This window comes from Piliocolobus tephrosceles, chromosome 2 (genome assembly GCF_002776525.5).
Source record: "Piliocolobus tephrosceles isolate RC106 chromosome 2, ASM277652v3, whole genome shotgun sequence".
In the NCBI taxonomy this organism is placed as follows: domain Eukaryota; kingdom Metazoa; phylum Chordata; class Mammalia; order Primates; family Cercopithecidae; genus Piliocolobus; species Piliocolobus tephrosceles.
The window spans coordinates 28,571,016-28,597,689 of NC_045435.1; positions in this window are offsets into that span (position 1 = coordinate 28,571,016).

Genomic DNA, 26,674 nt, shown 5'->3' on the forward strand with positions numbered 1-26,674 from the left:
AACTTTCTTTACATCTGCTTTATTTCCTGGTTCCTTTTACCTTGTTTCATACATGACCTCTAAATAAGCTTTGAATTAGACAAAAATTGTTCACCTTTTTAAGGGCACACTTTTTTCTTAGAAAGAATGTTTTTCTACAAATAAAGTTTTATTGGAAAATACTTAATGAAATATCTATTATTTAACTTAATATAACTTTCTAAATTAAATCTTCAGATTCTAAAGATTTGACCTACCTGACTCCATCTTGCTCTATCAGATAACAAAATTTACATCATAAGGTATGAAAAGGGCCTGGTGGGGCAGCCAATGCCTGTAATCCCAGCACTGTGGGAGGCCGAGACAGTTGGATCACTTGAGGTCAGGAGTTCGAGACCAACCTGGCCAACATGGTGAAACCTAGTCTCCACTAAAAGTGCAAAAATTAGCCAGGTGTGCCGGTGTGCCTGCAATCCCAGCTACTTGAGAGGCTGAGGCAAGAGAATCACTTTAACCCAGGAGGCAGAGGTTTCAGTGAACAGAGATGGCACCACTGCACTCCAGCCTGGGCAACAGAGTGAGACTCTGTCTCAAAAACAAAGAGTATAAGAAGAGAAAGTCTGGTGAGCTGGAGGGAAATTAAAATGGATTTAATTGCCAATTGAACATAACATTATAGAAGTCTATTATAAAGGCCTTCAAATATATACAAACACATATATACAGACAGACACACACACACACACACACACACACACACACACACACACACACGGCTTCTACAGCTTTTACTTCAGTACCTTAGCCATGTGATAAATACCAATTTGCCAGTTTGCAAAAAACAAACAAAACCTGTTAGATCCAAACAGTGGTTTTTTATCTCAGTAGAAAAGTAACAACAGATTTAAAGCAGGCAGAAAAGAAAATACAGAAAGAGGGAACCTGGGAGCTCTATAGTTTACAGGTCCACCTTAGGGCTCTTTTTCCTTAATCTAAATGTGAGCAGACTGTATTACTTCCATTTTACTCTGGCAAGTAGAGGTGCTGTAAAACCTATGGAGTGCACAAAAGTGGGTCATTCTCCTTGTTTTCTTGTCATTCTTAGACTGTCTCCTGCTTTGATTTATATATTTATTTATTTATTTTCTTAAAAGGAGGAACTGAGCTGTGGCCTAGGATTTTTGAGTGGTGGATCAGTGTGTGCTGCTTGTGGGCAGGACTCCTCAGTGTGTCACCACTGAGTTGTTTCCATCCTCTTATGTGTCTCAGTTTCTCTCTCCAGAGGTCTATGACCTCTGCAAGGGCTCAGAATGCCAGGTGATCAGCTCTACAAGAGACTCTCGTCACCTTTAAGGGCAGCAATTCTTTTTTTTTTCTTTTTTTTTCTGAGATAGAGTCTTGCCCTGTTGCCCAGGCTGGAGTGCAGTGGCGTGATCTCAGCTCACTGCAACCTCTGTCTCCCAGGTTCAAGTGATTCTCCTGCCTCAGTCTCCTGAGAAGCTAGGATTACAGGCATGTGCCACCACACCTGACTAATTTTTTGTATTTTTAGCAGAGATGGGATTTCATGTTGCCCAGGCTGGTCTTGAGCTCCTGACCTCAGGTGATCCACCCACCTTGGCCTCCCAAAGTGCTAGGATTATAGGTGTGAACCACCACACCTGGCCAAGGACAGCAATTCTTTTAACCTCAAGGCATCTTCTGAGCTTTGTCTTTGATGGAGCTGGTCTTTTTGGACATTAGTATCATTATCCTATGTTTGGCTCCTAGGGTTATCCTTTAAAAAAAAAGTCTTTTCCTAGCACCTAACAGAGTGCCAAGTACAACACAGAAGGCTTTCAGGCTTTCATAATACTGTTTAACTGATACTTTTTCCAGCTTTACTGAGGTATAATAGACAAATAAAATTGTATATATTTAAGTTGTATAGTATGATACTCTGATGTACATATGCATTGTGAAATTATTGCCAAAATTAAGTTACTTAACACATCCCTCACCTCACATAGTTACCTTTTGTGTGTGTGGTAAAAACAAAGGTCCACTCTCTTAATAAATTTCAAATTTTCAATACAGTATTATTAACTTTATTAACAATTATCAAATTAAATAAATAAGTCCTGTTGCTGTCACCCAGGAGACAGCACTCTTAAGAGACAGCTCAGTGATGGATCAATGGCTGATAGTTGAGGCATCTGCTTTTATTACTAGCAGTTTTGGTTCATATGGGAAGCCAGTGTTTTCTTTACCTGTTAATGCCCTTTTAGTATGAATGGTCTTTCCTACTCAGCAGTCTATGGGCATCTTTCCAAACATCAGTTTAATTTTCCTGAGAAAGGCTGCCTCTTTCTGTGAATTTCCCAAAGTGAATTTCATATGTACTACCGAGACCATATATCAGGACATCTATAATGAACATTTGTTGGGTTTGCCACCTGTAATCAAGATCTCGTCTTGTGGTTACGGAACTCTGATTTTGTTTTGGGGATTCCCTTCTCCTACCTTTCTACATGTATAAAGTTGATTTCATACCTGGCTCTGGGAGTGAGTGTACTTTTGGCCAAATCCTCATTCCGACAATACATTTTATTCATCGCTATTTGTTCTAGCCACAGTTTGATTCCAGAATGGACACAGGATCCAAGTCTGTGAAATCAAGATCTGTGAGATTCTATTCTGAGACTTTCTTAGATCTTTCTGAGACAAGTTCTCTCTCTTTTCTTCTGGATGTGGAGTTTTAAAGATAAGTGTTATAGAGCAGCTGCAGTCATCTTGCAACTACAAGGACAGAGCATAACTAAGAATGGAACCTAATTAGAGGGGAACAAAAGTAGAAAATAAATAAAAATCTTCTAGATCCCGATAACAGATATATATAATCTTCTCATCCAGGTGCTCCAAAAGCTAAATATTCAGAACTTTTAGTTATATGGGCTCATACATTTAGTTATCGCTTAATCAGTTCACCATCTTAAACATAACTTCCAACCTGGTTAATACTTGTACAGCTATTACCAAATGTAAACAAGCATGAACAAATAAGAGACAGAAAATTAATGTTGGTGATGCAGATTATAAGTAATGAGGAGTGTTCAGATAGCGAGATAAAACATGCTTGTATCAGTCATTTGTTTAGTACTTAAGATAGGTTTTATAACATTTGAGATATGGCAGATATGTCAAAATATGAGGCGTCCATAAAGTGTGAAAACAGATACATATAACAAACTGTTGATATTACATTACAATCGAGTAAAACAACGTTGTTTCACATTATACAGACACCACTATCAGACTTAAATCCCTGTAAATATCTGGGTGGGAATTCTAAGACTAATTATTGCGCAACAATATTGAAAAATACTTGGGTATGTACTAGTCAGGAAAATACCTACTGCATACAAAGTATTGTTTTGGTGATTTAAAAGATAGACAAAAGAAATAAAGAGAGAAAGAGAGAGGGAGAAAATGAAAGAGAGAAGGAGGGAAGGAAGAAAGGAAGAAGAAATATTTTGTGAGTATTTACTCTGTGCCAGAGTTCTGAGAACATGGAGTCAAAAAAAAAAAAAACAGACAAACTCACTATTCCTACCCTCAAGGAACTCAGTGAGGCATAAAAGATGAACATATAAACAACAAAATTACATAAAATATAGTAGGTTAGGTTAGTGAAATGCAGGTATATGAGCCAGATATTGTAAGAACAGAGAAGCACGTCAAGTCGGTTTTTGAGGGAGAAAACTTACCAGCATAGATTCACAGATGCACAGCTGCAAGGACACCAGACAGGGGAGGTAGCTTCCAAACAAATGGAAAACAGAGCAGACATCTCTTGAGGGAGAAAGACAAGAGATTTCAGAAGGGGTGGATCCAACAAAATCCTGTTTCTTCTCAAACTTACTTACCACATCAGACATTCCTCCTTTGGAGAGACTACTTGAGGAGTGGCACAGGCCATAAAACGTTGGGCACAGGTAATATTTTTTGTTCTCTTTACGGTTCTGGCTTCATGATTAAGCCCAAGGGCAACCCGGGGTGCAGAATCTCTCTTGGGAAGGATCAGATAATAAATTTATATATTTTATATATAATATAAAAATATATATTTTATGAGGACATAATATATTTTATGAGGGCAATCTTATTTCTACCTTCATGAAATTGCTTCCTCCAAACTCTAACCACACTTTAAAGTGAGAGAAAATAAATAGGTAGATAAGTTAAATATTAGTGGTGTCTTTACGACCATACTCAATACAAGGCAACATCTGCCAATCCAAGCATTTATCAATACAAAACGAATATTTTATCTCATTTGCCCAAATCTGTCTCTCAATTGAATCCAGACTTGAGAGCTGAGAAAATGAGAAGTTATTTAATATCTTCTTAAAATCCTAATAGAAACATTTCAAATGGGGAGTGACATATGGTAAGTTACATTTTTCAAAGATTGTTCTGGCTACTTAGTGAAGAATGTATATTAAGTGGTCAAAAGAAGAGTAAGGAGGGTTGGAAAACTGCTTTCACAGCAGGATGGAAGTATAGTGGCTTGGACAAGGGGGAGAGTAAAGGAGATGGCAAGGAGTGGGTAAAAAGGATACATTCTTGAAGACAGTACTAGCTGATGCATTTAAAGTGCAGAAAGAGTAAGAGAGAAGTCAAGGATAATTCCTAGGTTTTTGACATAACTAAATGGATGAATGTCATTTACTTAAACAGAAAACACAGCAGAAGTGGGTTTGAAAAAGGAAGGAAATTAAGAGCTTTGTGTTAAATATGACAAGTTTGAGATTTATACCATACATCTTGGTGAAGATAATTGGGTACAAAACTGGTTCTGTTCATCTAAACGCAGATTTAGATGCGCACTAAAGATATATGGGGTTTGGTAACAGGTTTCAGGCATCCACAAGGAGTCTTTGAACGCATCCCTCACCAATAAGGCATAACTACTGTATAAGCTGGGGAGTCACTGGCATATGAAGAGTATACCTTTAGAAGGACAACTCATAAACTATAAATCTAAGTCTCAGAATGTAGGAATAATATGCACAATCAACACAAAGTCATTTCATGCGGAACAATACAAATGAAAAGATTTTCAGACATTGTTTCTTTAAGAGAAGTTAGAACTTTTATCTCTCTAAGCCTGTGATTCAGAATATTTTATGACAATATAATGACACTAGGAGGAGTTTTTGAGCATTGCAATTAATTGAGGATGAGATTAAAGGCAAGCATAAGTTGATATTTTAGACAGAAAGAAACACACACAGCTAAATATGGTAACAATTAGCGCTGTCTTACACATTCAATCAAATTCACCTCTGCCTAGTCCAGACAGTACACAAGTCCTCAGCCACCTAGCTGAGATAGCTTCGCTTCACGGAGAACAAACATCACTAAACCTACATGTGGCTGTCATATGAATTGTGCTATTGTATTCTTGTTTGTAATTTAGGATTTAAGTCTCTATAACAAATGCTGAAGGGTGATTTTGATTTTAGGAAGGAACAACTAAAAATAACTAGCTGAAATTCATGTTGTCTAAAGGTCCTCTAATCTCATGAACCTGTGGGTAAAAACATGGTAACATTAACCTTGATAATCTAAATTTTGCCAATTGTTCATCTCTCCATGCCTGACTTGGAACTTTGTCAGACCCTGCCTCCCTGACCCCTAGTCAAAATTTCTTCCAATTTCTTGAAGCATATCGAGAAGGTTTCCCAGGTATTCTTTGAGGTTGATATACCTCATGCCTGAGATCCACTTGTAATAGATACCTCCCCATGACTATGTTTGCCAACACTGACTATAAGAACAGTGCCTTCCTATCTAAAGTGCTGCAGTGTCCTGCTGCTCCCAAAACTGCAAAGTTTTTGGGGGTATTAAACGAATCCCTACATGCTTCTGTCTCTTTGCAATGCCTAAGCCATGCACAGTGTCCACAGAATCAGTGCTGTATTTCAAATACTTCAACTGACTGGAACTTCCAAGCATATGATGACCTCATACCTCGGGATCTGATTTTAGAGCCTTCTGAAGCTATTCCTGGGGCACAGTGACATTTCCTCTTTTACTGCCATTCTCACAAAGGAATGCAGAGTAAGATGTTTATGTCCCCAACACAGGAGGATACGCCACAGTAGACACATTCAAGCGTAGGCACAGTCACATTTTTCTGTTCTTCCTCTCCTATCCTCTCTTCTTTCCCTCGACTCTGAAGATGGCCCTTCTCCTTTCGACAGCTCACTCCTAGTCCCCATGTGTCTCTGTTCCCCAGGATTCCATACCACCCATTGTTCCTTCTCCTGGGTTTTATAGCAGTCTCTCTACTGGCTTCTTTTCCTCAGGCTCCAGACATGTCTAAGTCAGCTTATAAAACAACTACAGTTTAACAATTATAGTTAAGCATATTTAATTTTATATAAAATAATATCAGATAAAGTTTAATAGAGTAATTATTTAAAAAACTAAACACTGCATAAAATACATTTAATTGTAAAAACATAATATTGAAATATTATTTGATCATCAGAAAAGAGTTGGTCACATGTCAATGGATCACATGTCAATGATCAATTTTAAAATGGTCAATTTTTTAAATTCTGCAGAATTACTTATTTTTAAAATAGACTTCATCTTTTAGAACAGTTTTAGATTTACAGATAAATTGAGAAGACTATACAGTGTTCCTATATACCCTGTACCCAGTTTACCCATTTATTTACATATTATTATGGTACATAATATATAGGTGTTATGAACACTTTAACCATATTAATTCTTCCATACAAGTATGTCTTTTCTAGAGAAATGTTTCTCTATTCAAGGTCTTTGCCCATTTTTTTAAAATAGATTATTTGGTTTGTGCTATTGAGTTTTAGAAACTGCTTATATATATTTTTTAAGGTAGCCCCATATCATATACATAACTTGCAAATATTTTCTCTCATTCTATAGGTTACTTTCACTCTGTTGATTGTTTCATTTGTCATGCAGAAGTTTTTTCATTTTATGTAGTTCTGTTTGTCTATTTCTGCTGTGTTGCCTGTGCTTTTGATGTCGTATCTAAGAAACAATTGCTGAGGTCAATATTAAGAAACTTTCTCTCTCTGTTTTCTTCTAGGAGTTGTGTGGTTTCAGATATTGTAGTCAAATCTTTGATTCATTTTGAGTTGATTTTTGTGTATGATGAAAGATAAGGGTCCAACTTCATTTGTTTCAGATGTGGATGTCGTTTTACCAACACCGTTTATTGAAGAAACCAGTCTTCCCCATTTTTGTGTTCCTGGCAGTCATATCGAAAAATGCCCTTGGAATTTTGATAGAGATGGCATTGACTCTGTAGATAACTTTGGGTGTTATGAACATTTTAACAATATTAATTCTTCCATACCATGAACACAGATGTCTTTCTATTTATATGCTTCCTCTTTCATTTCCTTCGTCAACATATTATAATTTTCAGTTGACAAGTCTTTCACCATTTTGGTTAAGTTTATTCCTGTGTATTTTATTTTTTCTGTTGCTAATTGTAAATGAGATTGTGTTCTTTCCTTTTTTCATAGTTTGTTGTTTGTAAATAGAAATGCTGCTAATTTTTGTATGTTGATTTTGTATCCTGCAACTATACTGTACTTTTGAGGAAGTTCTTACTTCTTTAGACTTTGTAGATTGGTTTTGTCAGGGTCAGACCTTTTCCACGTAGTTTAGCGTGCAGTTTTGGCTAAGCCAGACGGTGGCACATAGGATCAGGCATGTTGTGCCTCCAGGGTCCCTGGTCAAGCAGGACCCACTGCCAGTGCTCTGTGGCTGAGTGGTGCCCACTGGTTGTGCTCTGCTATCTGGCAGGATCAACGGACTCAGCACCATGGTCAGTTGGGGCTAGTTGGGGGAATGTCCAAAGTTGAGTTGGCTGTTTAGGGGGATTTCTACAGTCAGGCAAGGTCAGTAGCTGGGCTTCAAAGTCAGGCGGGACCAGTTGGAAGAGCCCTATGGTTAGACAGGGACACTGGTGGAGCTCCACAGTAAGATGGGACATCTGGCTGGGCTCTGCGGTCTGACAAGGCTGCTATCTGGGCTCTGCATTCAGGTGAGCAGGGCTTCTAGCTAGGCTCTGCATTCAGGTGGGACTGCTGGTCATGCTCCCTGATTGAGCAGGCTGCTGGAAGTGCTCCCTGATCTGGCAGGGCTGCTGGCTGGGCTCCCTGGCATGACAGGGCTACTGTCTGGACTCTCTAGTCAGGTAGAGCCACTGAGTGTGCTGCATCGTTGGATAGGGCCAGTTGGAGGACCTTCACACTTAGGCAGGGCTGGATGAGTGGCCTCTGGTTGGGCGAGGCTACCAGTGGGGCCCTGTTTGGGTAAGGCCACTGGTGGAAATAGGGAGACTCCACAAAGATCTGCATGCTGCTGCTGAAATTCCCACAACTCTTTTTCTTTGTTCATAGCTCTCTCCTGTCAGTCTATCCAGGCCAATCCCCTGAGTATTCCATATGAAGTGAAACCGATTTGGGGCTCTTCTGTATGTCTCTCATGTGCTGGGGAAATTGAACAGCCACCTCAGTCTCTCTTTCTCCCACTGGAGAAGTGATAGGCCAAGGGGATCTCTCTTGGCATGGCTCTGTGCTGGCTTGCTGGAGGGGCAACGCGGGCCAAAGTGAAATCATTCCTCTTACCTCTTTTAATATAGCTCTTCTGTTTCTATACTCTACTGGGCGCTGCAATTTTATCCCGGTGATCTAGACTTCTCACAAAGGCATTCTTGTCTGTGAGTGATTTGTTTCTCTAAGACCACCAGAGCGAGCACAAAAAGAACCAGCCAGTAGGCAAGTGTAGGAGCAAAACTGCAAATTTATTTTGGTCACCTAAGGTGTGGGGAAGAGGTCTGTCCACCTCCAGCAAAGAAGGCGGACAGAGTCCCCCCTGCAGTCCCGACATCCCCACAGGAGTGAGAGACTCAGGAAGGCTGCGTGGGACCCTGGACCAGAGCCGCTTTTCTAGGAGTGGGAGGGCAATAGGCGGGGCACGGGCCTGTCCGGGGCGTTCTGCAGGTGCGACCAGGTAAATCTTAGTCTCTTCGGATTGACGTCACCTGGCGCATGCCCGGTTGGTCTGCACCCTCCCTGGGCGCGGGCTGCATTTTCGCGCGCGGGAAAAGGTGGTGGTGAAGAACCCGGAAGTGCGCCATCCTGCCTCCGTTCCTCCAAACAGTGAGTAGTTACTAACTCTGTAAGAAGACTAGAGAATTTCTGTGAAGGGTGTTGGGCTGGGGCCCTCCCATTCTGCCATTTCGCTGAAACCCGTGCATGTATTTTTTGTTTAAAAAAAAAAAAAAAGCAACTATCAAAAACTCTTTTTGCGGGAAATAAGACATTTATAAGCAATTTCAGTATTTTCCTCCCGTTAATTCACCTTCTTGCTAGAGAAGTTTGAGAAGATCTTTTTGAAAGCTTTTATTTTTTTCAGTAATTACACTGAGAGCAAGCTGTAGTGTGTGTTTTTTTCCAAAGAAAATGTTTTTAGTTCTTTTTTTTATTTTCTAGAAACTGATTAACACCTGAATTAATTTCAACTTTGTCATGTTCATATTTCACTTGTTTAGAAAATTTTTAAACCAGAGTAAGAATTTTTATGTTTATGATACCATGTGTATGCTCAATTGACTTTTGTTGTTCTTATTTAGAAGAGTTTTGGAAGTATAGAAGAATGTTTTATAATAAATCAAATGTCTGATTAAACATTTTAGTGTAGTATATTAAGACATCTAAAGATGTTAATGGTTCTTTTTTTAATCTTAATGTTATTATATCAAAAAAATGTCAATGTCTTTTTGGTACCTAAAAACACCATGGTCTACCAGAATATTGAAAAATAGTATTGTGAGCTCAGTTTCTTATTCAAAATTCTTCAATTAGATAAGTCATACAGAATCTGGAATTGCTACTCTAACTCTCTTCTCTTTGAGAACACAAAGTAGAAATTTTCTTCCTTCTATGGAAAAATGAAGAAGGTAAAGTAGTATTCCTCTCTAATACCTTTTCATCTCTTTAAATAAAACACAGGCTGGGCGCAGTGGCTCACGCCTATAATCCCAACACTGGGAGGCTGAGGCGGGCGGATCACGAGGTCAAGAGATTGAGATCATCCTGGTCAACATGGTGAAACCCTGTGTCTACTGAAAGTACAAAAATGAACTGGGCATGGTGGCGCACTCCTGTAGTCCCAGCTACTCGGGAGGCTGAGGCAGGGGAATCGCTTGAAGCCAGGAGGCGGAGCTTGCAGTGAGCTGAGATTGCACCACTGCACTCCAGCCTGGGCAACAGAGCGAGACTCCGTCTCAAAAAAAAAAGAAAAAAAAAGCCCACAAACTTTTTACTAACATCAGCAGCCCCCTAGTTACTTCTTCAACATCATCGAATACCATTCATCTCCTTGTCATGACACTTCGGCCACACTGGTTTTCTTTTTGGTTCCTGAATTGCTAGGCTCTTGTCTACCTGTGGACCTTTGCGTAGAATGGTATCATTGCAAGAAATGTTTTTTTCTCTAGAGCTGTGTCAGCTGGTTTTTTTTTTTTTAAAACTTTTAATTTTCATGGGTATATAGTAAGTGTATAAACTTACAGGGTACATGAAATACTTTGATAGAGGCATGCAATGCATAATAATTACATCAAGAAAATGGGGTATCCATCACCTCAAAGTTTATCCTTTGTGTTACAACCTATTATACTCTTTTCATAATTTTAAAATGTACAATTAAACTGTTATTGACTATAGTCACCCTGCTGTGTTATCCAATATTAGGTCTTATTCATTCTTTCTAATTATTATTTTGTATGTATTAACTATCCTCACTTCCCTCCCACAATCCCCCCTCATTCTTCCCAGCCTCTGGTAACTATCCTTCTACCCTCTCTATCTCTGTGAGTTCAATTGTTTTAATTTTTAGGTCCCACAAGTAAGTGAGAACATGCGAAGTTTGTCTTTTTGTGTCTGGCTTATTTCACTTCACATGATGACCTCCAATTTCATCCATGTGGTTACAAATGACAGGATCTCCTTCTTTTTAATGGCTGAATAGTGCTCCATTGTGTAAATGTGCATTTTCTTTATCCATTCATCTCTTGATGGACACTTAGGTTGCTTCCAAATCTTGGCTATTGTGAAAACTGCTGCAAAAACCAGTGGAGTGTAGATATCTCTCTGATATACTGATTTCCTATCTTCTGGGGTGAGTAGAGAAAACTCTTTAATCATATTTTTCCTCTACTCTCACACCACAAAGATCATCAACACAGGAGACTTCTGTGACCATATGTGTGCAATTCTTTTCCCTGCACACCAGGCAGCAGACATCAGCTGTTAATTCAGTTCAACACTACCCAGAGATAGTGTCATATCCTACAAGTTGAGGGCTCAGTCCCCAAGTTCTTCCCCCACCACACCAGTCTGGGCCTCTGTAACTTCCGACCAACCAGCTTCAAGTTGGGGTTCCCATGACCCTCTCTTTGAGTTCAATTAATTTGTTGAAGTAGCTCCAAAAATTCAAGGAAACACTGACTTACATTTACTGGTTTACTATAAAGGATATTGCAAAGAATACAAATAAAGAGACATGTGGGATGAGGTGTGGGGAAGGGGTGTGGAGCTTCCATGCCCTCCCTGGGCACACCACCCTGCAGGTACCTCCATGTGTTCAGGTATCCAAAAACTCTCTGAGCCCTGTGCCCTTAGATTTTCATGATGTCAGCATTCCTTCCCCCAGGGTATAGGGTGAGACTCCCCTCATGGGAGGGCCTTAAGACCCACATCAGAAAGGCAAGCTAAGATTAGAGTCTTGCTTTGGGTCGAGTGAAAGGAGGGCAGAGGAAGGTCAGAGGCCCACTTCTGAGGCCTAACATACCCAACATTGTAACAGAAGACTGTAACAAGGGCTTTGGGAGTTGTAAGCCAGAATCCATGCATGAAAACCAATACACTTCATAACACCATGTGGGTACATATCTAGCAGCGGGATTCTTGCCATTCAGGTGACAGGTGACTTCCTATGTCCCCAGAGAAGCCTTCCGTGACCACTCCATCTATAAGAACTACTGGTCACTCTCTGTTTCATCACTGAATGTGTTGATTCATTGTCTCAATTTCACTACTGAATTTTATTTCTTCATCATTTATTTATTTATCTATTTATGTATTGCTTTCTGTTGCCTCCATGTCTGCCTCATAAATGAGCCATGAAAAGACAAACTAACTGCCTTGTTCATTACTATATCCTCAGCACCTAGAACAATGCTTGGGACATAGTTGTCACTCAGGTAGTATTTGTTATGTGAGTGAATAAATGAATGAATGAATGAATTCTCTTTCGTATTGATTGTGGTAGGAAGAAATTGTCATAGTAGGCAGATAGCTAGACGTAAGCAGCGAGAGTAGGGGAGTCACTGAGGAAAAGGGAGGTCTGGAAAATCACATACCCTAGGGACCACCCGAAACACATATGCTGGATATAAGCAAAGAGATGGGGAAATACTTATGTGGGAAGAATCGCCCAGAAATCACCCACCCTGCAATTAGCCTGTCGGAATGTAGCTAGCTACACACTGATAAAGAGGGAAAGAGGGTGAAGGTGAAATTCCTAAGAGATATGCAGGCACAAAAAGTACAGATTTAACTGCTATACCGCCTTCCTGGGGTGATGGTAATGAGCAATGCAGCCATTAGGTAGAATTTGTGTCCAACACCAGGTCCACACATGCATGCCAACTAATAGTAAGAGAGAATCCCACCAATCTGAGGCAGGAACTAGGCAGGGAAAAGGCAAGGACTTAAGGCAGCAGCAGGAAAAACTAGATGAAGGAAAAAGGTGGAGACTTAAGACAGAGACGAGAATTTCAAGAAAAAATCCGTCATGAAAACCCAGTGCAGAACTCTTGGGGCTACTGCTGGCTTATTCTCTGTGAGTAGCCCACTGTGCCCCATCTTTTAGAGTGTACTGTCTCTGTAAATGAACTCTCTGCTCTAATTTTGCTTCAATAAATTCTCTTTTTGGGCTAAGTGGTCTCTTGGTGGAATTCTTTCTAGCAAGTAAGTCTAGGAACCAAGGACTCTGCTCTTCCCAGTAACAAAATCACATTAATTATTTCCATGAACTTGTCGCCCAGGAGTATCTGGCTTCCCATCCCTGACACCTTTTAATCTCTCAAAAAACATCTGCCTGGGGTTATTCTACTCTTTACCTATTAAACTCTACTATTAAAAAAATCAAACTTATTCACATATATAGCATTGATGATTCTAAAAGCCTTATAGGTTTATCTCTCACATTGATATGTAATTGTTCTGAAATTTATTTTTGTGAGGAAGAAGTTGATATATGCTTTTTCCCTGTGAACATCCAATGGTCCCATCCACTTCTCACTGCACCGCAGTATCACATTTTTCATAAATCAGGTGAATCTGTTTCTGAACTCTCTATTCTGTGCCATTAGTAATTTTAATCTATATTTGAGCCACACTGTCTTAACTGCTAAATATAATACATCACATGAGAATATAATTAATTATAGTTTTTAAGAGATCTTTATGTTTAGTACAAGTCCTCTAGTTTTTCTTCTTCTTCTTCCTCAGGCTTGCCTTGCCCATTTCTAATCTTTTACATTTTCTTATAAATTTTAGCTTAATGTCATCCATTTCTGAAAAACAAAAACAGACAAAAACTGCCAGTATCTGATTGAGATTGATTGAGTAGTTTAAATTAAAACTGTATGACAAAATATTTTTTAACCATTAAAATTATACATACTCATAAAAACTGAAGAAAAATATGAACTCATAAAAACTGAAGAAAAATATTTTAGTAATATTAATAATAGCAAATAATATTATCCTAAGCATCATACATGAATAATTTTATTGAATTGTCATAAGTATATCAGAAATTTATTACTTTTACCATTTCATAGCTGAAGAAATGAGAGCTCAGATATATGACTTAGATTATGCAGTGTCACACAGTGAGTGACAGAGCTAAAAAAGAAATCCTAGTCTGTACTCTCATGAAAAAGTCAAAGTGTTAGTCACCTAGATTTTTAAAAAGCATATTGAATGGAATTCTTCCTAAAATAAATCATAAACCTTTGCCTTCTTGTAAACCTAAAGAATACAATCATATATTTTCATTTCCATTTCTGGTCACTATTATGAATATTAGTGATTTGCTTAAACCATAATACAGTGTTATCCTAGGGCTCTATTATCATACCTAGGATTATTTTCTGTTGCATTAAATTGTCTGAAAATAACCCAATCTTTCTTTTTTTGGCTTCTCTTTTGGACTTTTCTAACTTAATATGTTAACTTACTTTAACTCATCTCAGTTCACTGCAAGCTCTGCCTCCCGGGTTTACGCCATTCTCCTGCCTCAGCTTCCCGAGTAGCTGGGACTACAGGCGCCGCCACCTCGCCCGGCTAGTTTTTGTATTTTTTAGTAGAGACGGGGTTTCACCGTGTTAGCCAGGATGGTCTCGATCTCCTGACCTAGTGGTCCGCCTGTCTCGGCCTCCCAAAGTGCCGGGATTAAAGGCTTGAGCCACCGCGCCCGGCCTGCTTACCTTAACTCTTTCCACTTGTTTCTTGCTGTGTGTTTTTAAGTTGATTTAATAAACCATGTGATCCAAGCATTTTAATCTACCCATGAGGCTTTCTGGTATTTCTGGTCTGGAATAGCTTTCTTGAAACTGTACTTAAAGGCAATCATCACATGAAGGCAATTTCCTACAGAGCAGCTAAGTATAGCAAAGAAAATAAATAAAAAGAGTGGAGTCTCTGATGACACAGTTTGACAGGTGAACCAAACAATCTACTTGCCAAACAGGATAGAAAAATCTTTTTCTGAACTGGCATACTACATATTTAATGAAATATTTGTGTCTGATGACAAATTGATAAATTTTAAAATATATTTTATGTTAACCAGGTGCCTCAAAACATAACACTTTGCCCAACTTTTGAAATAACTGGTAGATTTATCCTGTATCCATGTACTGTTGTACTAATATTTTCCAAATATTCTGGCTTTAGAGAAATTTCATAATAGGTTTCTATTTCAAGATGAAAGATTTGCCGTACATGCTTGTCTTTCATAATCCCTGAGTTTCCACTGAAAAAATAAAATAACTTAAAGTATTATAAATATGCAACCAATTAAGGAGAAAAGATGAGCACATTAATAAAAAGTTTTTAAAAAGTTATGACAGATAAAAAATAAATAAAGGAGCAAATGATGTAACAGGATAAAGAAAAGGTAGCCTAGAGGAGAGATGGCTCTAGAAGAGGGGAATGCAATACATTTTGAGGCAGAACTCTGGAGAGGCCCAGAATTCAAACTATGAAGTTGTCTAAATGAAACTCTGAATCCAGGACAATTGAGCTCATACTACATTCCCTAACTTTTCCAACCACATGTAGAAACATGGACAGTCAGATAACTGTATCCTATGTAAAAACATAAAAATAAAATAAAAAAATTTTTTAAATCAAAGGGTTCTTTCACAAAGAGGTTAATGAAGTATCTGAGACTACCTAAGGCAGAGCAATCAGACATCAATTTTTCCAGAGCAAAGACCTCTACATGTGGGCACTGGGGGTCTTGAAACATACATGGTCTGCTTCCTTTTATTTCTATAATGTGAAGACTATCAGTTAATAAGCCCACCTACCTTTCCAGAGCAGCCAAGTGTCATGCATTACTACCAACTATTAGAGGAAATTTGGTAATATGAAAGAAAGATAAAGCTAAAAACAAAAAGAAGAAAAACCTCTAATCATTTAACTTAGGAGAAAGAAGGACTTTTTTTAAAAAAAAAGAAAGAAAAGAAAACTTAAGAACAGACAAAATTCTAGTTAGCTTCTGTAGAGAAACTTGAAGAGTTTTCATTTACATAAAATAAGCAGTGGAGGCCACGAAGAAAGACAAAAAACTGTTGGAAATTAAAAGTATGATAAAAACAAAAAGAAATAAAAAGAAGAATCAATTAAAAGATAGAAAGATAAAACCTAAGATACATCTGGAAAGAAGAAAGAAGAGATTAAAACTGAGCAAAACATGAAAGAAAAAGAAAATTAATTTAGAAGACCCAGTGAGATGCAAAGAAATTTCCAAAAAACAAATTGACAGAAATAACAAGAAAAAAACATCAAAAAAATTGAGACACTAATTTTGCAGAAGTGAAACACTGAATGCTACCATCGAATGCCAAAAACAATAAATGAATGAAAGCCCATGCAATATCCTCATGGATGTTTAGAATACCAGAGAAATGGGGAGAAAATAAAATAAAATGAGATTACCTAGTAACTAACAAGAATATGAGAGTGTCTTAGTTCATTTATGTTGCTATAAAAGAATACGTGAGGTTGGGCGATTAATAAAGAAAAGAGGTTTACTTGACTCACAGTTCTGCAGGTTGTACAAGAAGCATTGTATCAGTATCAAGCATGATATCAGCATTTGTACCTGGTGAGGGCCTCCGAAAGCTTCTCCTCAAAGGGAGAAGGTGAAGTGGAGAAGGCATCACATGACAGAGAGGAAGCAAGAAAGAGGAGGAAGTGCCAGACTCCTTTCAACAGCCAGTTTTTGCAGAAACTAAGAATGAGAACTCACTTACATTCACAAGAATGACACAAAGCTATTCACAAGGGATCCACCTCCATGATCCAAACACCTTCCATCAGTCCCCACCTCCAATGCTGGGGATCAAATTTCAACATGAGACTTGAAGGGGACAAGTAAACTATATCCAAATCTTAGTGGAGGGCATCAAATTTCTTAAAGATCCCCAGGATTTGTAAAGCACTCCAAAGTCAGGGTAGGAATGGAGTTAGGAAATAATGCAATTATAGGCGAGGGAAAAATAATAATAATTAATTAATCAAATTCAGAAATAAATCATAGAAAATTTCCACAGAGTTAATAACAGCAATTCCTACATTTCTTTACATTAAGTCAAAATATAGATAATACATTTATTTTATTTTATTTATTTATTTTGAGACAGAGTCTCACTCTGTCGCCCAGGCTGGAGTACAGCTCCGCCTACTGGGTTCACACCATTCTCCTGCCTCAGCCTCCCGAGTAGCTGGGACTACAGGCACCTGGCTAATTTTTTATATTTTGTTTAGTGGAGACGGAGTTTCACTGTGTTAGCCAGGATGGTCTCAATCTCCTGACCTCATGATCCAACCGCCTCAGCCTCCCAAAGTGCTGGGATTACAGGCGTGAGCCACTGCACCCGGACAAATTTTTTAAAATATATTTTCAATTCTGCCAACTTGGTACCCTATGTCCTCTGACAGATCTTCTGGTTTAGAACAGTTCAGGTTACTACTTTGGTTTAAATGTGAGCCCCCAAATTCAAGTGTTGGAAAGTTAATTCCTAATGCAACACTGTTGAGCGATGGGTCCTTTAAAAGGTGATTAGGTCATGAGGGTTTTGCCCTCGGCAATGGATAAATATTGCTGAGTGAGCTAGTTATCATGGGAGTGGGCTTTTGATAAAAGGATCAGTTCTACCCTCTTCCCACTCTCTCATGCATGCTGTCTTGCCTTTCTACCTTCCACCATGTGATGCATTAAGAAAGCCGTCACAAGATTTTAGCCCCTCAGTCTTAGACTTGTCAGCCTCCAGAACTATGAAAAATACATTTTTATTAATCATAAATTACCTAGCCTTTAGTATTCTGCTACAGCATCATGAAACAGACTAAGAAACTGGCATTGAAAAGTGGGGTTGTTGTTACAAAAAAAAGTCTGAAAATGTGGAAGTGGCTTTGGAACTGGGTAATGGGCAGAGGCTGAAGTAATTTGGAGAAGCAGGCGAGAAAAAGCCTAGATTGCTGTGAGTGGAGTGCTAAGGGCAACTCTGATGAGGGCTTGTAAGAAGATAAGCACTGTAGGGAGAGCCTAAATCTTCTTAGGAATTACATAATTGGACATGATCAGAATGCTGGTAAAACTATAGATAGCAAAGGCCACTCCGATTAGGTCTCAGATAGAAATAAGGAACAAGGTATTGGAAAATGGAGCAAAGACCATCCTTCTTATACAGCTGCAAAGAAATTGGTGGAATCTATGTCCATGTTTTAGGACTTTGTGGAAGACAGAACTTAAGAACAATGAACTACGTGACCTCGTGGCCCAGTGGTAGCACGTCTGACTCCCAGAAAAATGAACTATGATACCTGACAGAAGAAATATCTAAGCATCGGAGCATTCAAGGTGCTATGTGACTTCTTTTGGCTGCTTGCAGTAAAATGAATAAAAAAGAAAAATAGTTTAAAGAAGGAATTATCATTAAAAGGGAAGCAGAAAGGAAAGATTTGGAAAATTCTCAGCCCGGCCATGTGTGGAATAAAAAAGTGTGTTCAGGAGAGAATATTAAGGGTTTGGCCAATTGACCATTTGCTGAAGGCATTAATATTGATAGAAGGAATCCAGGTTCTATTTACCAAGATAATGTGAGAGTGACCCCAAAGGCATTTCAGAGATCTTCTAAGCAAGCTAGAATCTTGAGGTCAAGAGAAGCACCAGTAGGACCTCAGGATCTGCTGCCCGGAACCACTTTAGGACTTTGCTCCCACATTCCCCAGTGCAGTGTCCTTGGCTGCCCCAGTCATGGCTCAAGCTGGCCCAGGTGGAGCTCAACTGCCACCCTGGAGGATGCAATATATGGGTCTTGGCAGCATCCATGTAGTGCTAATTCTTCAGGCTTGCAGAGTACATGAGTTGTGGGGCCCTGGCTGCCCCCATCTAGATTTCAAAGGATGTTGTGGCTGCCTGTAAACCCAAGAAAATCTTGCCAGAGGGGCAAAGCTACTGCGGAGTCCTCACCAGGGTAATGTCTGGTGGATTCATGGGAGTGCAACCACTTCCAAGTCTGTAGATCTGTAGACCTACCAGTATGCAATGTCAGTCTGGGAAAGCTGCAGACATGAGAGGTGCTGCATGAGCTGAGCCCAGCAAATCCATAGGACCAGGCTGTCTGTGGCTCTGGAATTCAATCCCCACCCCAGTGTGTCCTGGAATCTTAAAATTTAATGTCTACTTTTGGGGTCTGGGACTTGTTTGGCGTCTGTTACTCATTTTTTCTTGGCTATTTCTCCCTTCTGGAATAGAATTGTCTATCTTACGCTGTGGGGAAAAGAAAGAGATATCAGACTGTTACTGTGTCTATGTAGAAAGAACCAGACATAAGAGACTCCATTTTGTTCTGTACTAAGAAAAATTCTTCTGCCTTGAGATCCTGTTAATCTGTAACCTGACCCCCAACCCTGTGCTTGCAGAGACTTGTGCTGTGTTTCCTCAAGGTTTAATGGATTTAGGGCTATGCAGGATGTGCTTTGTTAAACAAGTGCTTGAAGGCAGTATGTTTGTTAAAAGTCATCACCATTCTCTAATCTCAAGTACGCAGGGACACAAACACTGCGGAAGGCCTCAGGGACCTCTGCCTAGGAAAGCCAGGTATTGTCCAAAGTTTCTCCCCATGTGATAGTCTGAAATGTGGCCTCCTGGGAAGGAAAAGACCTGACCATCCCACAGGGACACCCATAAAGGGTCTGTGCTGTGGAGGAGTAGTGAAAGAGGAAGGCCTCTTTGCAGTTGAGATAGAGGAAGGCATCTGTCTCCTGCTCGTCCCTGGGCAATGGAATGTCTTGGTGTAAAACCTTGTATGTTCTATTTACTGAGATAGGAGAAAACTGCCTTAGGGCTGGAGGTGAGCCGTGCTAGCGGTAATGCTCCTCTTTAATGCACGGAAATGTTTGTGGAGATGTATGTATACATGCACATCAAGGCACAGCACCTTTCTTTAAACTTATTTATGACACAGAGATCTTTGTTCACATGTTTTCCTGCTGACCCTCTCCCCACTATTACCCTATTGTCCTGCCACATTCCCCTCTCAGAGATGGTAAAGATAATGATCAATAAATACTGAGGAAACTCAGAGACCAGTGCCGGCTCAGGTCCTCCGGGTCCTCCATATGCTGAGCATATGCTAAGCCTATGCTAAGCACCGGTCCCCTGGGCCCACTTTTCTTTCTCTATACTTTGTCTCTGTGTCTCTTTCTTTTCTCAAGTCTCTCGTTCCACCTGATGAGAAATGCCCACCGGTGTGGAAGGGCTGGCTCCCTTCATTATGCCTGTTCCATGATTGTACTTTGAAAGCATGTAACTTGTTTTGATTTTACAGGCTCATAGCTGGAGAAAAATTTGCCTGAGGTTTTATTGTGCTTTGAGTCTTAAGCATATGTCATTTGGTGAGACTCTGGACTTAGGATATTTGAATTGGTGCTGGAGCTAGTTGTTAAGACTTCAGGGCTATTGGGATGGAATTAATGTATTTCGTATGTGAAAGGGACATAAATTTGGGGGAATGGTGACAGAATGCTATGGCTTGAATGTGTCTCCTGACATTCACATATTAGAAACTTAATCCCCAATGCAACAGTGTTAAGAGGTGGGATGTTGCCGGGCGCAGTGGCTCATTCCCGTAATCCCAGCACTTTGGGAGGCCGAGGCAGGTGGACCATGAGGTCAGGAGATCGAGACCATCCTGGCTAACACGGTGAAACCCTGTCTCTCCTAAAAATATTAAAAAATTAGCCGGGTGTGGTGGCAGGTGCCTGTTGTCCCAGCTACTTAGGAGACTGAGGCAAGGAGAACGGCCTGAACCCGGGAGGCAGAGCTAGCAGTGAGTGAGAGATCTCACCACTGCACTCCAGCCTGGGCAACAGAGCAAGACCCATCTCAAAAAAAAAAAAAAAAAAAAGAGGTGGGATGTTTAAGAGGTGGCTAGATCATAAGGTCTCTGACATCATGAATGGATTAATGCCTTTATCCTGAGAGTAGATTAGTTATTATGGGAGTGGATTCCAATAAAAGGATGGGCACCCTTGCTATTCTTTCTTGCATATTCTCTTGCCCTTCTGTCATGTAGCAAGAAGTCCTTCAGAAGATGCTGGCCCCTCAATCTTGGACTTCACCATTTTCAGAACTCAAGAAATAAATTATTGTTCATTATAATTACCCAATCCAGGGGTCAGGAGTAGGAGCTTTAATCCCAGAACTGTGGGAGGCCAAGGCACGAGAATCACTTGAGCCCAGGAGTTTGAGACCACCCTGGGCAAAATAGCAAGACCACCCCCATCTCTACAATTAACTAATCAATAGCTCAGCCTTGGGTATTCAGTTATAGCAGCAAAAAATAGACAAAGACTTTTACCTTTTCAATGAATTATGATAATTATAAGTGTCTCAAAACAGAGACAAGAGATACGAGTAGGGTAAAACTACTACACAATTTTTCTCTTTTAATTAATCTGAAAACAGCATGGATTTACTTTCCTAGTATCACTTCCTTATTGTTTCCCTCTTCTATATTTTCTTTTTCCACTCCTTCCTCAACTTTACAAAAGTTTTTCAGAGTCTTTTTTCAAAAGTTTTTCAAAAGTCTTTTTATGATTCTCATCCACAATAAATAATTGCCTGCTGGGGAAAAAAGTAGCATTGTATATGATATAGAATAATTTGTTTCTGCAGCAGTCACAATCTCTTAAGCCTAGCTAGCCTTGGCTCTCTTGTCTGTAGCATGAGAAACATTAACCAGATGAGCCCAGTTGATCTTCTAGCTTTAACATTCCTTCTCTGGACATTATTTCTAAAAGGTTCAAGGCCCAGAATTTCAGAGAGTGCTATTAGCACTCTCTGAAAGAAATTTATCTTCTATTGTATTTTCAGAATAGTAAAACATGTTTGTTTTCCATGATTGCCATATAGAAACACATTAAAGGAACATTTTTAACAGGCTTCATCCTGAAAAATCATCTCACATGACTATAAACTGGGTTCGATGTTCTTGTAATGCAGTCAATTTCAGTATGGTTGAAGAATTCCTACACATATTTATATGTGCATCATTTTTATCTAAGAAGATGCTCTCTTCCCAGGACATTTTGCAGATCACTAACCTTGTCAAATTGCAGAAAAAAAAATCACATTCTCTTCTAGCATATATGAAAATCTAAAAAGGAAAAGAAAACCCTTAATTATCAAAGAGCTATATATTTCTACCATTCTCTAGACTTAGCCATGCTATATCACTTATTAAAAGAATTGTATAACAATCTTTTTCCTTGACTCTCTCCTAGGGTTCCCAGATAAAATACAAACTTCTGAGTTAAATTCAAATTTCAGGAAAAGAACAGAAAAGTTTATAGTATATTCCAAATTCTACATAGACATACTGATATGGTTTGGCTGTGTCTCCATCCAAATCTCATCTTGAATTTCCACATGTCATGGGAGGGACCCAGTGGGAGGTAACTGAATCATGAGGGCAAGTCTTTCCCATGCTGTTCTCATGATAGTGAATAAGTCTCATGAGATCTGATGATTTTTATAAAGAGGAGTTCCCCTGCACAAACTCTCTTTTTGCCTGTTACCATCCATGTAAGACATGACTTGCCCCTCCTTGCCTTCCACCGTGATTGTGAGGCCTCCCTAGCCACATGGAACTGGCTATTAAACTTATTTTTTTCCCAGCCTTGGGTATGGCTTTATCAGCAGTGTGAAAACAGACTAATACAGTAAATTGCTACCAGTAGAGTGGGGTGATGCTGAAAAGATACCCAAAAATGTGGAAGCAACTTGGGAACTGGATAACAGGCAGGGACTGGAACAGTTTGGAAGGCTCAGGAGAAGACAGGAAAATGTGAGAAAGTTTGGAGCTCCCTAGAGACTTGTTGAATGGTTTTCACCAAAATGCTGACAATGATATGGACAATGAAATCCAGGCTGAGGTAGTCTCAGATGGAGATGAGGAATTTGTTGGGAACTGGAGCAAAGGAGACTCTTGTTCTGTTTTAGCAAATAGACTGGTGTCATCTTGCCCCTGCCCTATAGATTTGTGGAACCTTCAACTTGAGAGAGATGTTTTAAGGCATCTGGTAGAAAAAAATTCTAAGCAACAAAGCATTATAGAGGTAACTTAGGTACTGTTAAAGGCATTCAGTTTTATAAGAGAAGTAGATCATAAAAGTTCAGAAAATTTGCAGCCTGACAATGTGATAGAAAATAAAATCCCATTTTCTGATGAGAAATTTAAGCCTGCTGCAGAAACTTGCATAAGTAATGAAGAGCTAAATGTGAATCCCCAAGACAATGGGGAAAATGCTTCCAGAGCATGTCAGAGGTCTTCATGGCAGTTTCTCCCATCACAGGCCTGGAGGCCTAGGAGGAAAGAGTGGTTTAGTGGGCCCAGTCCCAAGGTTTCTGTGCTGTGGACAGCCTGGGGTTTTGGTGCCCTGTGTCCCAGCTGCTCCAGCCATGGCTGAAAGGGGATGACATAGTGCTTGGACCATAGCTTCAGAGGCTACAAGCCCCAAAGCCTTGGCAGCTTCTATGTGGTGGTGAGCCTGTGAGTGAACAGAAGTCAAGAACTGAGGTTTGGGAACCTCCACCTAGATTTCAGAAGTTGTATGGAAGTGTCTGGATGCCCAGGCAGAAGTTTCCTACAGGGGCGGGGTCCTCATGCAGAACCTCTGCTAGGGCAGTGCAGAAAGGAAATGTGGGATTGGAACCCCCACACAGTGTCCCTTCTGGGGCACCACCTAGTGGAGCTGTGAGAAGATGATCACTCTCTTCCAGACCCCAGAATGGTAGATCCACCAACAGCTTGCACCGTGCATCTGGAAAAGTGGCAGACATTTGACACAAGCCTCTGAAGGCAGCTGGAGGAAGGTTGTACCTTGCAAAAAGCTGTACCATAGGGATGGAGCTGCCCAAGACCATAGGAACCCACTTCTTGCATCAGTGTGATCTGGATGTGAGACATGGAGTCAAAGGAGACCATTTCGGAGCTTTAAGATTTGACTACCCTGCTGGATTTTGGACTTGCATGGGGCTTGTAGCCTCTGTTTTGGCCAATTTCTTCCATTTGGAATGGTTGTACTTACCCAATGCCTGTACCCCCTTTGTATCTAAGAAGTAACTAACTTGCTTTTGATTTTACAGGCTCATGGATGGAAGAACTTGTCTTGGTTGAGATTTTAGACTGTGGACTTTTGAGTTAATGCTGAAATGAGTTTAAGACTTTGGGGGACTGTTGGGAAAGCACAATTGGTTTTGAAAGGTGAGGACATGAGATTTGGGAGGGGCCGGAGTGGAATTATACAGTTTGGCTGTGTCTCCACCCACATCTCATCTTGAATTCCCACATATCATAAGAGGGACCTGGTGGGAGGTAACTGAATCATGGGGGAAGTCTTCCATGGTGTTCTTGCGATAGTGAATAAGTCTCATAAGATCTGATGATTTTATAAAGAGGAGTTCCCCTGCACAAACTCTCTTCTCCTGCTGCCATCCATGCAAGACGTGACTTACTCCTCCTTGCCTTCTGCCATCATTGTGAAGCCTCTCCAGCCACGTGGAACTGTAAGTCCATTAAACCTATTTTTCTTCCCAGTCATGGGTATGTCTTTATCAGCAGCATGAAACAGACTAATACACATACTAAATATTTATTTATTTAACCTTAAGTTTATTGTTTTTTTTTTTTATTTTTTGAGACAGAGTCTCACTTTGTTGCTCAGGCTGGAGCTAGTGGCGTGATCTCAGTTCACTGCAACCTTTGCCTCTTGGGTTCAAGCAATTATCCTGCCTCAGCCTCCCTGAGTAGCTGGGAACTACAGGCACACACCACCACACCCAGCTAATTTTTGTATTTGTAGTAGAGACGGGGTTTCACCGTGTTGGTCAGGCTAGTCTCGAACTCCTGGCCTCAAGTGATTCACCCACCTTGGCCTCCCAGAGTGCTGGGATTACAGGCATGAGCCACTGTGCCTGGCCTTATCTTTAAGTTTAAAGTTAACTGGGCATCCTGCATTTTTATTTGTTAAATCTGGCAGTCCTACCTTCTTCCCACTAGACAACAAAAGAATTCTTAAAGAAGAGCTACTGTCTTGTTCACTTCTGTGTCCCCACTGTAAGCACAGTATCTTTACATGCTATTCAATATTTGGTGAACTAATTAATAAAAATATGGACTAAACAAATATAATATGGGTAATCTTTGCAAATATTATTTGTAGTTTAGTAGTTGATAACATGAAAGTGAATTATTCAGCTAAACTTAGTTTATGATTTGAACTAAGATTCACTCTAAGTTTATGATTAGAGTGGACTTGGTGATCATAAACCATAAGATGATAACACACTAATTTTGAGTTTTTAATCATATGTGAGACAAATTCTCTGATGTCTCATTCAAATACTTTATGAGGCCTTTAACTGCTAATAAACTGTTAAAATTAGGAATGGCTCCAATGTACTAAGTATACCACTTCTAAAAGAGGGAAAATACATGACTAACATAAGTAGGAGGGTTATGGAAACTCAACTGAACTGAGAATTTTTACTTTCTTTTGTAATATTTTCCCTTGACATCAGGTACTAGTAGTCAAGGATATAATTCGGTTAATATGCTGATAAAATGAAACCATTTTCCATGGCAAATTTTAGATTAAAAACATTTCCATTCAGTAACCAAAAAAACATCTTGTAGAGATTTGACCACAAACTTCACACAAGTGAATACTACATTAAAATGAACAACAACAAAAAATCTAAAATTGCCTCTATGTATTATATTTTATTTTGTCCATTTACTGATTTCTTTCTCTTTTCCCTCTTACTTTAAAATTGATAAAATTTTGTTTTTAATATTTTATTAAACTTTTGCTATCTGCAGGAGGCCAGTGTTTTAAGGAATAGGAAAGCACATATCCATCTTTCTATGGAAGATGGTGCACTTAATTTGCTCCCAAAGGTCTGTGTTCATCAGCTGCTTTCCAAAACATATTCTTGTACTAGTCCCCTCTGAGCCTCAGTTTACTCAACTGAAAGATGGAGGTCGGGACTTTTGCCTCAGATGGTGGTTGTAAGGACCAAATAAGAACATGTGTATCAAAATACAGCTTTTGAGCATTACAGTAAATTTGTTTCCATGTATTATCAATATGAATGTTGTGTTGGGAAGACAAAACGTAGGTAGATAGGAAAGTTATATCACTGGAATTCAAATTGAAAGCTTCCCTTAAAGCATTTATCTTGTAAATGGCCTGATTTCCCATGACAGAGAATGACAGGCCCACTCAATTATATTTATTTCCAAATCTACAACCACCTTTTGAGGAGTCACTGTGGAAGAAACTAGAAATACTGAGATAAAAGAGTTACAGTTCTTGGTCAGACGCAGTGGCTCATGTCTGTAATCCCAGCAGTTTGGGAGGCTGAGGCGGGGGGATCATGAAGTCAGGAGATCAAGACCACCCTGGCCAACATGGTGAAACCCTGTTTCTACTAAAAATATAAAAATTAGCCAGGCATGGCAGCATGCATCTGTAGTCCCAGCTTCTCAGGAGGCTGAAATAGGAGAATCGCTTGAATCCGGGAGACAGAGGTTGCAATGAACTGAGATCACACCACTGCACTCCAGCCTGGGCAGCAGAGTAAGACTTCATCTCAAAAAAACAACAACAACAACAAAAAAAAAGAATTATAGTTCTTGCCAGAAGAAGTGGTAAGATGATAGATAGATAGATAGATAGATAGATAGATAGATAGATAGATAGAT